The sequence below is a fragment of the Erpetoichthys calabaricus genome, chromosome 8, assembly GCF_900747795.2.
Source record: "Erpetoichthys calabaricus chromosome 8, fErpCal1.3, whole genome shotgun sequence".
Classification (NCBI taxonomy): Eukaryota; Metazoa; Chordata; class Cladistia; order Polypteriformes; family Polypteridae; genus Erpetoichthys; species Erpetoichthys calabaricus.
The window spans coordinates 172,668,832-172,685,773 of NC_041401.2; the positions used below are offsets into that span (position 1 = coordinate 172,668,832).

At 38.2% G+C, this 16,942-nt stretch overlaps 1 protein-coding gene across 4 annotated transcripts in view; it reads left to right on the forward strand.

Annotated features, from left to right (window-relative positions):
- Nucleotides 1–1,759: 1,759 nt before the first annotated feature.
- casz1 (castor zinc finger 1) overlaps nucleotides 1,760–16,942 on the forward strand; it is a 601,697-nt gene continuing 586,514 nt past the window's right edge. For 2 of the 4 annotated variants that reach the window (XM_051931302.1, XM_051931301.1), the window contains exon 1: nucleotides 1,761–1,972. The gene's annotated coding sequence lies outside the window, so the exon portion shown is untranslated. Of the gene's footprint in view, nucleotides 1,973–2,532; nucleotides 2,657–16,942 lie in introns of those variants that run through there. The other 2 variants (XM_051931297.1, XM_051931299.1) reach the window with 2 other exon arrangements.

Genomic DNA, 16,942 nt, shown 5'->3' on the forward strand with positions numbered 1-16,942 from the left:
ATACAGCTGTCCACTGATGGTTTCCATCCAGCCTGACAGAGTTTTAGAGGATCTGCATTGAAGAATGGCAGACAAATCCCCAAATTCAGATGTGTGAAACTTGTCATATCAAACCAGGGGTGTTTCTAGCTTCTTCACTTATGGGGGCTTAGCCTCAGCTTCCAGATTAGTGGGGAGGGGGGTCCTTCTTGGAGTATAACTGCTATTAACATCTCTGGGCTCTCTTGGAATATCTGTGCAATTTATAGGGGATTATAGTCTATAAGGCAGTGGTTCTAAAACTTGGTCTTGGAGACCCCCGGTGGATGCAGGTTTTTGTTTCAACAGACTTTTGTCTTTAATTGGATCACCTATAATTAAGTGAGCTGTTATTTCCCAGTTTCTGTGTTTTGGGGCCAATGTAAAAATTAAAAAAGTAAGTTTAGTATTTTTTTTTATTAAAATACACTAAGCAGTTATATGGGGGTAATGTACTTAAAAAAAATAACAATATTTTCATCCTAACTTTTCATTCTGCTTTTCTAGGTGTTTTGGTAATTTAATTCAGTATATGCTAATTAGTGGGTCTGATGCTGAAGTAGTCGCAGCCTTTCGTTGTTCAGCGTTGTCTGCCTGGGTGTCTGCTCTGCTTGGTTTTAAATGTCATTATTAGGACACAATGAATATAAAAAAGGCAAAATAATAGTAAAACAACAAAATAGCAGTTAAGAATTTAAAACTATAGCAAAAATAGAAATATGTCTAACTGTCTTATAAATGTAAAAATTAAATAGTTGTGCTTTTCTGAATGCACAATGAAAGAAGGGGGAAAAGTCCAGCTAATTAAATGAGATCAGTTGTTATTACTGATTGGGAATCTGGTTGTAACAAAAACCTGTAAGCACAGTGGGCCCTCAGGACCAAGTTTAGGGACCACTACTACAGGGGATCAGGGGCTACAGGCATACTGTAAGCACATTGAACAGATGAGGGGAGGACTGTTGAAAATCGTGGGCTTCAAGCCTTAGATCAGGGGCTAAAGCTCAGGAAGCCCCCACATTAATGATACTACTGCATCAAAGCCAAGAGGACTCCAGGCTCTGATTACTGCCAAAGATTCTTGAACAAAGTCCTGAGCAAGGGGTCTGAATACTTTTGTCAATGCAAATGTTCAGTTTCTTATTTGTAATAAATTTGCGGAAGTCCTGTTTTCACTGAGTGCTGAGTGTTGCTCAGTGAGGGGTGAAATTAATTTAAATGATTTTAGCACAAGGCTGCAACATAACAAAGTATGAAAAAGTGAAGGGGTCTTTCAGAATGCACTGTATATAAATATGTAGATACAGCATTGGGGTCTGCTGACTGAAATGTAAAGCACAAGATGAACAATTGAAGATCTCACTGATTTATTGGATGGCAATGAAGTCTGAGCACCGATTCTATAAAATCCTTTCTGAGTTGTATTTTTTGCTTAGATATTTAACAAACGTTGGGTTAATATAATAAGTAATTGTCATCCCAGCAGGTCAAATCCTCGCCTAGTATCTTTCGCTGCTCAGGGAAGACCCTGTAGTGCAATTAAAATACTAACTGATGGACTGGACCAAACCAAAAATAAAGAAATCGACTTACAATCATCACTCGCGTTTTTCGTCACGATGCGCTACCTTTCTCGTGCACGCGCCGAGTATAAAGCCGGCTCGCCAGTCCGCATCCCAGGTGAGCTCCACGCCATGTTTTAGATTGAGCGACCGCGGACTGAATAAGGAAAAAAGAATTCAATTAAGCGCTCCGGCTCCACTTTTAAATGTTATCCCTATCGGGTGTTGTTGGCAGCTCTCCTCGTGTTAGAAATAGGAAAATTCAATAATAAAACAAGAAAGAGAGGAAAAAAAAAAATCGGGCAACTTTGATCACGCATGCTCCCATAAGGACCGTCCTGAGCGCACATTTTCGCGCACTTGGAAAGTGTCTGAAAGCAGCCCAAGTGCAGGTAAGAGTTGTGTTTCTTGTGTTTATTTGTTTGTGTGATTGTTGCGTTCTCTGCGCTCCAGAGCAACAAGATCCCCGCAGCCCCGCGAGCCGCACTCCGGTGAGCACCTCGACTGCAAATGGGCGATGGCACGGAGCGAGCGGATCGATCACCTTGTGAAGGTGCGCCGTGCCCCGGGATCAATGGGGAAGTGCGCTGCCCGTCTGCGGACCTGCGGCCGCTGCCCTCAAAAACTTGGGAGGGAAGGGGAGGGAGGGGAAGGAGGTGACGAGGAGGAGGGGGTCAGTCAGATAGGCAGGTGCCCCGGGAAGCTCACGGTGGGCTGCCAACTGAGGGAGGCGGGCAGGCTGCCAGGGAGCGGCTCGCCCACACTTTTGCCGGAACTTTTTTTGACGTGTGATGAGAAGTGGCGTGCCCGGCCCGAGCCCAAACTGGCACCCGCTTTAATACGAACTGGCACCAGAGGTCCCAGCAACTGCCCCTGTGCGCTGCTCTCACCTGCCCAGCACGACAAGGTTATTTCAGTGATTTCGAATCTGCGTCAGATTGTTTACGGAAAATCTTAAAACTGGATACTTGCAGCACCTTCATACACTGTACTGTATGCGCGTATGGCTGCGCGTGCCAGGGTGTAGTGTGCCCTCCTACTTCGAATTGCAAGAAGCCCATCTCTTCCTCGGGCAGGTATCGTTCTTATGGAAATGTTATTAACGCAAATTTAGATCCACTGGATGTTTGACCAACATCTCCTTTGCATATGCGGGCAGGGCTTTTTTTCCTTTCCCGTGCACAATATCTCGAAAATGGGCTCGAAAGCACATACTGTTTTTTGTAATTATTTTAAAATGATGTTGAGCCCTGGGGACAGAACAGGTGTCTCGGGCACTTGAGGGATTTCTGTCACCACTGCCAGCAGCCGCAGCACCACCACTATTCTGTCCCCAAGCCCCAAATGTACTTTTTAGGAGGTCTAGTGTGTGGATATGATGGGATGAAGCCGAGAAAGGGACACGAGTTGTGTTTTATTAGTGTGTGTGTGGGGTACGGGGGCGGGGGTGTGGGGTGGTCTTCCGAAAAGTGTTCGCTCAGTTGTTCCCGAGCCGCGGAGCCTCTTAGCGGTCGCCCGTGTCACGTCGTGTCTCATATACGCACACGTGGACTTTTACAGGCCGTGTACTTTTGGAATCGCGTGTGTAAATGTAAAGGAAGTTTTTGCCCTACAACATATTAATTTGTATGTGTTTTTTTTAATATCAACGGGAAATTTAAGTATTTACTTTTTGGTGTTCATTTCCATCTTGGATGTGCGTGCACACATTAATAAAATATTTGCTCATTAACACATTTAAAGTTATGTTTTACTATTTGTGTTAATTTGCATTACACACTTATGGACTGTGAATGTCTGCTTAGATCTATAGACAAAAAATGATGTGCAAGTCGTGGTGTCTGAAGGTATACGTTTCACTTTTCTGGTAGGAGTGTATTTTTGTATACACAGTAATTTGTTTTATTCATATTTATATGCATTTGCAGATATTCGCATCAGTGTCCTTATTTTTAATTTTAGTTGTGCGAAATACGTGCGACTGTATAACGTGTATATATTTGAACATAAATTTTATGACTCGAAATATCTGTATACTTTGCGCGCTGTTTTTGCTTCCGTGTAAATTATTTTGATGTTGGCAGGTACGCGTGTTGTATGAACTTGTACGAATGGGACATCCGTTGACATTATGGCATAAATGTGGCTAGGAGACTGGAAAGAACTTTTATGTACATCCTAGAATTTTCCTTCCTTAAAGGACATGCGTACAGTGCAGTATAGTACACGGACAGCTGTGTAGAAAGTCAAGGAGCGGACGTGGGCCACACGCCAGACTTCACGGGATAGCGGCGCTGCCCGACCCCCTTTGAATAAGACCATTAAGATCACGGGAACAGGCCGCCGGGTTAACTTGAATCGCCCGCGGGCTCGAACCCCTTTAAAAAAGGGAAGAGTCGACAGAAGGACGAGCTGATTTTCCGACTGGGGCGCTCCGGGGAGCAATCGGCAGCCGGCCGGCGAGATCCGCGCGTGGCTCTGCCCGTGTCGTCTTCAGCTGTGGTCTTCTTCCTCTTCTTGCTGTTGTTGTTGCTTTCGTTTGCAGAAACGGCAGCACAAATAAAAAAGTTTACTTAGGCGCGGAGAACGCGGGGCTCGGCGGCTGCTTATTGTTGAACTTAAGTAATCAAATTTCCTGAGATCGTTTTCCTTCTGTTTAATTTATTAGAGTTATTTATTCTGTGGATGTTAATCTGTTTCTGGTTTCTATGGAGACGTTAAACTGATCTCTTTTCAGAAATGCAAACTCCATATGCACGAAAACGTTTAAAGGGACAATGACCTTTTCTGTCAAGTTCACGTCTTTAATCAGCGAGGCTCGCGGTGCCGTTTTATTACCAAAGCGGGCGACCGCGGCGGCCCGGCCGGCTAGGGCGCACCCGACTGCCTGGCTGCCAGCCTTCGCCTCGCGCGGACCTGCTCGCCCATATTTAGGGATTTTTCATGGACTGCTTCTTTTGCAGCCTGTATTTTTGGTTACTTGAGTTCATTTAATTCGTTTTGACATGTTGTTTTTCTGCGGATTTTAAAATTTATGTTTGGTTAATTTTGAGTCTGGAAGTTTTTTTTTGCCAGTTCATTGGATTTTTATATGCGGTGCTTTAAGTGTATTTTTTGGATCATTTCATTTATTTTCTCTTGCAATTAATCAGTACCTGACGTATCTATGCGTTAAGTGTATAGTGTAATATCTATCTATCTATCTATCTATCTATCTATCTATCTATCTATCTATCTATCTATCTATCTATCTATCTAGTGCTTTTCATCTTTATTCATCTGTTATGTAATGTTTATCTATTAATAATATAGTGCCTTTCATATTATTATTTTTCATTTTCTATCTATCTATCTATCTATCTATCTATCTATCTATCTATCTATCTATCTATCTATCTATCTATCTATCTATCTATCTAACATATGGAGCCTTTCCTATCTATCTATCTATCTATCTATCTATCTATCTATCTATCTATCTATCTATCTATCTATCTATCTATCTATCTATCTATCTATCTATCTATCTCTCTCTCTCTCTGCAGTTTCTCACGTTCTCCTTGTCCCTTTGGTTTGGCTGTAATTAGTGTTTGATTAAAAGTCCTCTGGCATAATTAATGAGATTTCTGTAGAGGTACCCATAGAACTGAAACTTTACATACTGATGTTTCATAAACTGACTTTTCGGTCCTTTTTACACATACACACAAAAAAAAAAATCATTAGCACAGCTGACCAAATAAATGGCACATTTTGCTGGATTGTGTTTTACATTTTATTTTTATTTGCAAGCTTACTAAGCTTATATCATCTAAAGATTATGAGAGGTTAATTTTTCTTCTTGTTGTAAAATAAATTGATACATAAAGATACATTCAAATCCACATTGGGTCAGTTCATTTTGCTGCAATGTGGAAAGCACTTTTTATTATGTTTAATATTATAATGGCATTTTGTCGTAATGAGCCTCTTATGAATATACCTGCTTATTTAAATCTGCATTTGATCACTAAAAGTCCTCATCCCAGGTGCCCAAAATTCACATTTGGCATCAGGAACAATTAAAAGAACATCATAAAACATCAGGAAGACTGAAGGTAATGGTGAAATGAGGGAGAAGACAGAAGGTAAACCTTTATGGCTGGCCATTTAATTCCAAACTCACCTTGTGTCCTCAATCTAAAGTATATTTATGAGGAGGAAAAAAAAGTAGTCAGAGGTGAAGACGCTGTTATTTCTTATTTGCCATTCAGGAGTACAAGAATAATAAGTGGATATCATTAAAGATGTTCATGGGTGCTGTATCGCTCGCTGTCTTACAGTTTACATTTTTACTGTTTCCTCACTGCTCATCTTTTTGCTCCAAATTTGAGAGAAAGGCTCCTTGTATGTTTTGCGTAATTTAGCAATATTCTTATTATGTACAATAATAACACCAAAAGGAATGCTGGCGCTTTAAACTGGAGTTTACATATTCTCTTTGGATCTTTCCCCTCTGCTAATTATTGTGTTGTTTTCAGAGCAAATATGTCATATCCATGGCGACCAGGCAGGTTTTATTGTCTTTCTGAAGCAATAGCTCACATAAGTAATTAATGACTTCGTTTTTTTTCCCCCCTCCTCTGGCTTTGGTTAAACAGATCATTCAAGGAAAGTCATCTTTCTTTCTTTCTTTCTTTCTTTCTTTCTTTCTTTCTTTCTTTCTTTCTTTCTTTCTTTCTTTCTTGGACTAAAAGGAAAAAAAAGCACAGTGTTGGTAGGATATAAGCTTGAAAGTGCAGTGCACTACTTTTGTCTTAAACATCACATATAATTATTTTTTAAGACATCAGGGTTTCACACACTCAGAATTGGTGGTTTTATTATAATGTGTTTGTTTTAACTGCAGTTTAATTTACGCATTAATGTTCCTCTTGTTGCCTTTAAAATGTGCTGCTTCAAGTTGAATCATTTAAAATGACCACTAATAGGTGAGTTTGAAATGAGAAACTGTCGACGTGCGAGGTGAAGTTTGGAGCTGCTGGATTAAAAATCGAATCGCTATACTCGCTAGTCTAGCACCAGTATGTATGGAAATACAAGCAATGTAAATGTTTTTGATAGATGCAGCATAAAATATTTCTGCTTAAAGTGGTATATACACTGGTTTTGTTGTGACGTAAGTGTTGACTGCATATACAGCAAGTATACCATTATATTTATATGCACAAGTATATACATACACACAAATATATATTTCCAAGCACTATATATTTATATACTGTATATATAATACACTACTTATATTCTGTGTGTGCTTTATATATACAGTATATGTATGCACACAAAAGTAAGTAAAACTAGAGCATTATACCTGACTAATTATCATACATTGCCTTACACAATTATCTACGACCTGGTGATATGGTGCCGTTTATTTATTTATTTTTTTATAATACCGCACATGTTTATTATATAGTGTCTTTCACATCTATCGGCATATCTATTTATCTCTCATATAGTGCAGAACTTTTAAATACTTGGGGTGCGGGGGGTCAATCTAAACATTAGGCTGGACTGGGTGAGCAGTAAAGACCTTCTGTTCAGTGCTGTCCAGTGTTCTGTGGTGTAGTCTGCTGAGGGAGCAGCACCAGCATGAGGGGACAATGGACGCCCGAGTGGTCTGCTGCTTTACAGGACTGACTCTGGAGTCCCTAGAAACAGTACAAGACAAGAGGAAGAAGGCAGAGTTAGAGGCCATCGTGGCTAATGCAGTCCATCATCTCCTGACACCTGGTTTTGGACCATTGCTGGTCACCAGTTTAATTGACCATTGGGCACTAAAGCCTCCATTATGCTCCTCTTCACCCTGGGCAGCTATTATAGATATAATGGCACAGGGACAGTACTTCTTTATAACATCTTTTATACTCTATCTATCTATCTATCTATCTATCTATCTATCTATCTATCTATCTATCTATCTATCTATCTATCTATCTATCTATCTATCTATCTATCTATCTATCTATCTATCTATCTATCTATCTATCTATCTATCTATCTATCTATCTATCTATCTATCTATCTATCTATCTATCTATCTATCTATCTATCATATAGTGCCTTACATATCTATCTATTGCCTTTAATACACACCTATCTATTTGCTGCCGTTATAATTTGTCTATCTGACCTATACAGTGATTGTTCCATCTGCCTCTCTATTCTATATAGTGCTATTTGTCTCCTATTTAGTTCCTTTCACATCTGTCCACACCTAATATATAGTGTCATTCTGTCGGTAGATAATATAAAGTTTACTCACATCAATTAAAAAGTCAGTGTGTATAACACCAGTGCCATTGCCTTGTATTAGTTTTGCTCTCCATGCTGCTTGTCTCCTTCACCCTCACCAGTCCTCAGGACTCATCCCTGCTTTTCGATACATCAGATGAAATTGTGAAAAGCAAAGTGGATGTCCACCATCTGGTGTCCTGCAGCCGCTCTGCTGCTGAGGCTCACCAACTTCCCTTCTCCTGTAGCGTAGGCCATCGTTTTCTCCAAGTGATATTATTGTTTCTCCTTCTTCGTTTTTTAACTGTGAATATATTTTGAGCACAGCGTTATTTAAAAGGCTAGCGTTTGTAATGTGCACTGCATGTTAGTTTTAATAATTAAGATCTCACTAAGCTTACATTAGTCTTGAATCTATGCAGATCATCATGAAAAACTCTATTAATTTTTACAATTTTAATGCATTTTTAACAACTTTTAGAACTTAAATTAATAAAGATTAATTACCTATTTATCTGACAATTTCAAATGACTCTGGATCCTTATTTACAGTGGCACCTTAATTCATTCTGTTTTTGCAAATACAAAGATACACTGTATATTATTGCATGATTTGTTTAAATATTATTGCCTTTTATTATTGTTTGCTTTTTTACATGAATTTTATTTTACTAACTGCACAAAATTGTAGAGTAAATTTATGAGATGCATGTTCAGTGCCCAGGTCCAATTCTGTATTTTACACTTGTATTTTAGAAATTAGTGACAAATTAAAAATGTCAGTGTATTAGTTTAAATGCTGACATTCTTAATTTCCTCTGAGTTTTAATTTATGTCTTAGAATAGGCAGATATTTTGAGTGGACAGTGTTGTAAGAGCTTCTTTAGGGTTATTTACTGGTGCAAAAGCTGTTCCATGATAATGCACAAGCGTGTTTTATTATGTAAGGAGTTACTAGATAATAAGAAATACAAATTGGACACACATTCTATCTATCTATCTATCTATCTATCTATCTATCTATCTATCTATCTATCTATCTATCTATCTATCTATCTATCTATCTACTGTATATGTGTGTGTATTTATGTATGCATGTGTATATACAGGGGTGGACAAAAGTAGGTTTATAGTTGTGAGTATGTGAAACACAGAGTTAATTCTTGTATTATTTATTAATTATTGTATAATTTGCAATAATTGAGTTAATAAAGCTATTGTAATATTCATAATCTACATGTCTTTTACCATATGAACAACTGTGAGCCTACTTTTGCCCACCCCTGTATATATTGTGTAAGTGTGTATGTGTGTGTATATATATATATATATATATATATATATATATATATATATATATATATGTGTGTATATATACTGTATATATGTGTATATATACTGTATATATGCATATGTATATATATATATATATATATATATATATATATATATATATTTGTGTGTATATAATACACATACACACACTACACATTTATGTGTATATACTGGACCAGCCATTGTCACATTTGAGCAGTCAAAAGCAAAATTGTAGAAAACAGCGCAGAACTGAACTTTAAAACTGTTATACCAAGCCATGTGCTTTGCAGAAATGTTCATGGCAAAAAGTACTAAAATCAAAGTGTGGAATATTTTTCAGTTTTAGTTTATATAATCAGTTTAACGTCTGAGAAGAGATTTTTAGGAATTATATTTAGAAAATATTTAGGAATATCAAATGAGAAAAGTTATGTAAAGTTATTATATACTGTAAATGGTGAGGAATACACCATAAGGTCACTTTAATTTCTCTATTTAATATCAAGGCTACTTTGTAATTGGCTTCAACATGAAAGGGGCTCTAAAATACTTAATTTCACAGTTTAACTTATCTAATATTTTGTGATTCTATACAGTGTATAAAAAAAAATCTGAGATGATGCACGTACCATATAAGTAAAGACATCAGATTAAATAGATAGACAGAGACTGTAGAAAGACAGAATGGTGCTGTATAATAGATGGATTTTATTTGTCCCTGGAGGGAAATTGGACTTTTTCAATTAATCAATCAATAAATAAATATTATTGTTTTATGACAAACAACAAATATATACTAGAATGACTAAAAAGAAAGAAAACATTTGACATGGCTAAAGATAAAAAGAGCAGTCACAGTCATTGTGAGACATTATGCAGTAAAGGCTTTTATAAATGCATAAATAATACTATACAGTATATACAGTAAAATGTTCTGTAGGTAGTGTTCTATATGAAAGAAAAAATAACTATGCATTTTTAAAAATTTTTTTTTAAAGTACACAATTTAAAATGCTGAAATATTGAAATTTTGTAGGGAATTTGCAATGATTATGTTCCTTTTAATCCTGTATGTGCTTTCCTTACAATGATGTGCTCCATATGACACTTGATATACAGTACGTGCATACAGTAAGCACAAATATATTTTTGCATGTACTATGTATTTATATACACTATGTATAATATACTACTTTTATGTTTTGCTTTTAAGTAAAGCTGTTTATCTCTCTATCACACATTGCCTTAACCAACTGTCTAAGATATACAGTAGTGCAGTCTATTTTTTTATATATAATCTATCTATCTATCTATCTATCTATCTATCTATCTATCTATCTATCTATCTATCTATCTATCTATCTACCTACCTAGACATGCTTTCCCCAAGTCTGTGTCTTTACAGATACAAAGATTCACACTTGATGAAGGTAACCAGCTGACACAGTTTGTCTCATGCCTTGTCTTCTTATTTTTCACTGTATATAATCATCTTCCCCTTTTTTCCTCTTGTGTGCATATATATATATATATATATATATATATATATATATATATATATATATATATATATACTGTGTATATATATATATATATATATATATATATATATATATATATATATATATATATATATATACTGTGTATATATATATATATATATATATATATATATATATATATATATATATATATATATATATATATATATATATATACTGTATATATATATATATATATATATATATATATATATATATATATATATATATATATATATATATACATACTATATATATATATATATATATATATATATATACTACTGAGAATGTACCTAAGTTACCAATACTGCTGTGTTAAAGCAGGCTGACTTTGCGTCTTTAAATTTTTTTTACCTCACTCTTCTCTGTCTCTGTAGATGAACTCGTACAGCGTATGTCAGGCTGTGTCAGGAGGTGCTTTGCATTTTGCTTTGACTCAAAATCTGTGCAGCGCTCTGAGCCCGGCCATTGACAGAGGTGCTTCATGAGAATGAACTGAATTGAATTAAAGTGGGGAATGAGCGGTTCAGTTTTATAGAGTACCCTTTACAGTAGTACAAATAAGGCGCTATATAGACAGAGACGGCTGTTCTGAAGGCATTAGCGACTGAGCAGATTCATCATCAAGTTTGAATGCACGAGTAGGGGTGCCTTTAACTGAGAACAGAAGCGTTGGATTTGGTCCTTCTGCAGTTTATTTATTTTAGTTCAAGTGCTTTGAAAAGCGTGCTGAAGATTATTTTCTGTAGCGTCTGTTGGCATGCTGGCATCACTTTATTCTTTATTGTAAAGTTGTTCCCCTCACATGGCAGTGCAGAATACACTGAAGATAAAGTTAAAGTGATGGGTTATTCAAATGTTTGGCGTCTGTTATTGTTTTTTATTTCCTGCTGCATTTACCTGTTTATTTTATGCAAATTTATTTCTGGATTTTTTGTTTTGTTCAGGATTATGTTGCGCATGTTTTATTATTTAGTGATCAATATCTGCATTTCTGGAAGTCACAGAGGCCTGGTCAGGTTTGCGCGACTCCGGGGCACTCTGCAGTTGGCACTGATGAGCCCGCTGCTCTCCCCCCTGCCATGCTCGTTGCTCTGTACTTACTGTTTCATTGAGCACATCTGCTTGAGCTAAGAGTAGCGAGCACAAAGATGCCCGTGATGTTACAGATGCTTCATGAAGGTCGACTCCATTAGTGAGCACATGGGCGCCGGGCCTCTGTGTCCCTCTCTCCGGCTTTTGTCATCAGATGGCGGGTGTTTACTCAGAGCCTCCCGCTGTACTCTGTGTGTCCCACTGGCACTGGTCCTCGTGGGCTTTGCATCTGTTGTGGAGAGTGAAGGGTCTGTCTGTCACTCCTGCTTATCTGTCTAACTATGAACGTCACCTCCTGCTTTTCACTCTGTCAGTTACAGTATGTCACTGATGACGGCTGAACTCAAGTACCCAGTGCTTTGAAGACGACGTAAACTCAGACATATAATTCACTTTAAAAGCCTGTCCAATATGGTGGTTTGACTCTCCCTGCCACCTGACATCTATCCATATATTCATTCTATGCACTTGCTTATTCCTATCAAGTTGCAAAGATACCATACCATACCAATAAATCCTGAGCAGGGTCATGGGGGCCTGGAGCATATCCCAGCAAGCACTGGGCACAAGGCAGGAACAACAACTGGACAGAGCGCCAGTCCATCACACACACACACACATACATATCAGGGGCTAATTTAGTGTCAGCAATCCACCTAACCTGCATGTGTTTGGACTGTGGGAAGTCACCAGAGTACCCAGAGGAAACCCAAGCAAACACAGGGAGAACATGCAGACTCCACGCAGGAAGGACCCAGATCCTGAACCCTGGTCTCTTTACTGCACCAACATGTCACCCGTGGCAGAGGTGATGTAACAAAATATTTTCAAACCAACTTAGTCCAATATGGGCAGCATATGGAATAGCATGTCTGGTAGCACAAAAAACAAGGCAAGAAACACGGCAGCAATCCATCACACACATACACCCATAGAAGGTCAGTTTGGAATCAGTTATCAGTCTGATGAGGATGTTTTGGGGGATGTGGGTGTAAAACCGGAGCTCTACACACCTGGAGAATGTGCAAACCCCATACAGACACTGAAAATGCGTAGAATTTGAACCCAGGATGCTGGTGGCAGCCTTTCACCATGTGCTACCTTGCTTCTCTTGCAACATCCAGGGCTGGTTTTACGATTCCCCATAACCAGGTGTTATGTTTGATAATCAGCATGTATTTTATGCTGCGCTATATATTGGACTGGCTCCCTATGCCATCTTGTTTCCTGATTTGAGCCCACTGTTAGCCTGAAGTGGAATAAGTCGGTCTGTCATCACTTAACATAATATGGGACAGTTTGGTGGCGCAGTGGTTAACACTGCCTTACAGCTCCAGCAGACCGACTTCATTTCCCAGCCCCGTCTACACCTTCACCAAGAGCTCTGGTTTACGTCCCATAGAGATATGGAGCGTGATGAGGCAGGCACCAATGGCAACCTGTAAGCTGGCATTGTTCTTGTGAGAGGGCACAGGTTTAAATCCTGGGCTGCAAAGATAGGCTGCAGTCTGCCATGGCCCTGAGTTGACATAGGAAATGAATGGATCTGTAATGTAACAGAACTCTTAATTAGCCTGGCATGAGTCAGTGCAGATTTGTGGGTGAGTGTCTTGTCCAGGACTGGATTGTCCGTGATGCTGCCAGGTTAGGCTCCAGCTTCTCACAACTATGTGATTTTATAATATAATATAATATAATAAGACAAATGTTCTTAAATGTTATTAAAGCTATTCAGGGTCACAGGAGCCTATCCCAACAGCATTGTGTACAAAGTAGGAACCCGTCCTGGACAGAGACCACTCACTCAGGGCCACTTTAGAATTAATGATTATGCTAACCTGGTTGTCTTTTACGGAGACATGGGGAGGACACAGAAACCTTACAGACAGTAAACTGTTTGGGGAGTTTAAGTGCAGGAGGCTGGGTCTCAGAGGTGGCAGCGCTAACCGCTCCACCACCACCACCACACTACAATAGAGTATAACTAGCCAAAGTACAAATAAAAAGGGGGAAAAACTGCCTTTTGATAATTTAACATGGCTAAACCTAACCCAGGATGAGACAAAAAGACAAACTTTTAGACAAAAGCTGTAATCCTACGAGACAGTGAAGTTGTTATCCAGATTAATTGAGAAGAAAACACTGTGCCTGCAGTCTTAGTGTGCTGGTGATGACGATACCCTCGCCTCAGTGCACCTCTGCTGCCTGATGGGAATTTTAGTCCTCGGGTTGGCACTCTTTTTCTTTTTGAGCTGCCCCCTACCACTATCGCAGGGTGAACACACACACATAGGAGCCGACTAAGCAGCACCCATCCTCTTAACTTGTGTTTGGACTGTGGGAGGAAGCCTATGGCACCAGGAGGAAACACGTGGATTCGGGAGGATATTCAAACTCCATGCAGGGAGCACCCAGGACTTGAACCCTGGTGTTCTTAGTGTGGGGTAGCAACTCCACCACTGTGCCACTGTTTATTCTGCTCCATTCGGTGGGGGATGCCAAATCTTTTTTTTTTTCTTTTTATCTCCATAAGTTTCTTCTCAGTTGAGTTTTACTGCTCTTTCATATCATGAATTACTCCCTTTTTGTGTTAAGAGTTTTTGTATCGTGTGTGCATTCATTAATTTATTTCATGTACCGTATATTTATGACATGAAATACAAGCTCTGCAACCCATACATTACTTTTTAGCTTTCATCCTTCCTTTAGTATCTTTCACTACTGCTTCTTTTTCATAAGATTTACTAGCTGGGACTTCTTTTTACCTTGTCATTTCCTATTATAGCGTTTATATATATATTTCTTATTAAACACTGAAGTAAAAACGTGTAAAAACTGTGCAGCTACTTCTTGTAATAGTCCCTACATTTCAGGTTAGTACCTTTTAGTATGTAAATAGGCAAAGGAAAATCAGACTATAACCAATAAACAAAGTTGCCAAGAACAAAAATGACACAAAGATAAGTCGGGGAAAGCCCAGCAGTTTGCCCAGCAGGGAAATCACTCAACTCATAAGTGAAAGTAAATGTAGGGAGATATTTCCTCGGAAGGACACACTGTTATATATATGTATATATATACAGAGAGAGATAAGTTATATACTATATCTATCTATTATATAGTGCCTTTCATATCTATCTATCTATCTATCTATCTATCTATCTATCTATCTATCTATCTATCTATCTATCTATCTATCTATCTATCTATCTATCTATCTATAGTGCTTTTCATGTCTATCTATCTATCTATTATACTGTATAGTGCCTTTCATATCTATCTATCTATCTATCTATCTATCTATCTATCTATCTATCTATCTATCTATCTATCTATCTATCTATCTATCTATCTATCTATCTATCTATAGTGCTTTTCATATCTATCTATCTATCTATCTATCTATCTATCTATCTATCTATCTATCTATCTATCTATCTATCTATCTATCTATCTATCTATCTATCTATCTATCTATCTATCTATCTATTAAATAAAATTTTATTTGTTACATGCAGTCATATACACAGTACAATATGTAGTGAAATGTTTAGTTGCTTAAGTCCAAGAGAAAATACTCAGCTCTATAAATATCAATATGTACAATGACAAAAATATTTTAATATTATAAAAGTATGTAATAAACTAATCATTAACTTAATATAGGAGAATTAAGTATAGTCATTATGTAGCTGTTGGCACTGCCCTCATTTAGGATGCAGACGGACTGGGGACAGAAGGTCCTCCTCGGTCTCTCTGAACTGCTCTTCAGGCAGTGGTAGTGTTTCCCTGACCACAACACAGAGGAGATGCCAATTTTAGGATTGGGATGGCTGATATCTCTGATAATTTTTTTTGCCCTGGTCTGACGTTGCTTGGTAGAGATGTACTGGACGTTACAGAGTGTACTGTCAGTGATACATTCAGATGACCACACCAGAGCCTTGTGGTCCAGCTGTGTGTCATTTCCAAACCATGCAGTAACACTTCCTGTCAGAATACTTTTGACAGTGGATTTATAGAGATGGTTTAAGTATCTGGGCGAACAGCCTGAAAACCCTGAGGTTATCTGAGTTGGTAAAGATGTTGTTGTGCCCTCTTCACCAAGGAGTCAATGTGCTTGCACTTGGTCAGGTCCCGTTGAGTTCAAGTATCTCTTTATCACTTGATCGATTTGTCTGTCTGTCTGTTATATAATGCCGTGCATGTCTATCAGTATATTATATAGTGCCTTACATGACTATTTGTTCCATTTAATTTACACCTACAGTGGTGTGAAAAACTATTTGCCCCCTTCCTGATTTCTTATTCTTTTGCATGTTTGTCACACAAAATGTTTCTGATCATCAAACACATTTAACCATTAGTCAAATATAACACAAGTAAACACAAAATGCAGTTTGTAAATGGTGGTTTTTATTATTTAGGGAGAAAAAAAAATCCAAACCTACATGGCCCTGTGTGAAAAAGTAATTGCCCCCTGAACCTAATAACTGGTTGGGCCACCCTTAGCAGCAATAACTGCAATCAAGCGTTTGCGATAACTTGCAATGAGTCTTTTACAGCGCTCTGGAGGAATTTTGGCCCACTCATCTTTGCAAAATTGTTGTAATTCAGCTTTATTTGAGGGTTTTCTAGCATGAACCGCCTTTTTAAGGTCATGCCATAGCATCTCCATTGGATTCAGGTCAGGACTTTGACTAGGCCACTCCAAAGTCTTCATTTTGTTTTTCTTCAGCCATTCAGAGGTGGATTTGCTGGTGTGTTTTGGGTCATTGTCCTGTTGCAGCACCCAAGATCGCTTCAGCTTGAGTTGACGAACAGATGGCCGGACATTCTCCTTCAGGATTTTTTGGTAGACAGTAGAATTCATGGTTCCATCTATCACAGCAAGCCTTCCAGGTCCTGAAGCAGCAAAACAACCCCAGACCATCACACTACCACCACCATATTTTACTGTTGGTATGATGTTCTTTTTCTGAAATGCTGTGTTCCTTTTACGCCAGATGTAACGGGACATTTGCCTTCCAAAAAGTTCAACTTTTGACTCATCAGTCCACAAGGTATTTTCCCAAAAGTCTTGGCAATCATTGAGATGTTTCTTAGCAAAATTGAGACGAGCCCTAATGT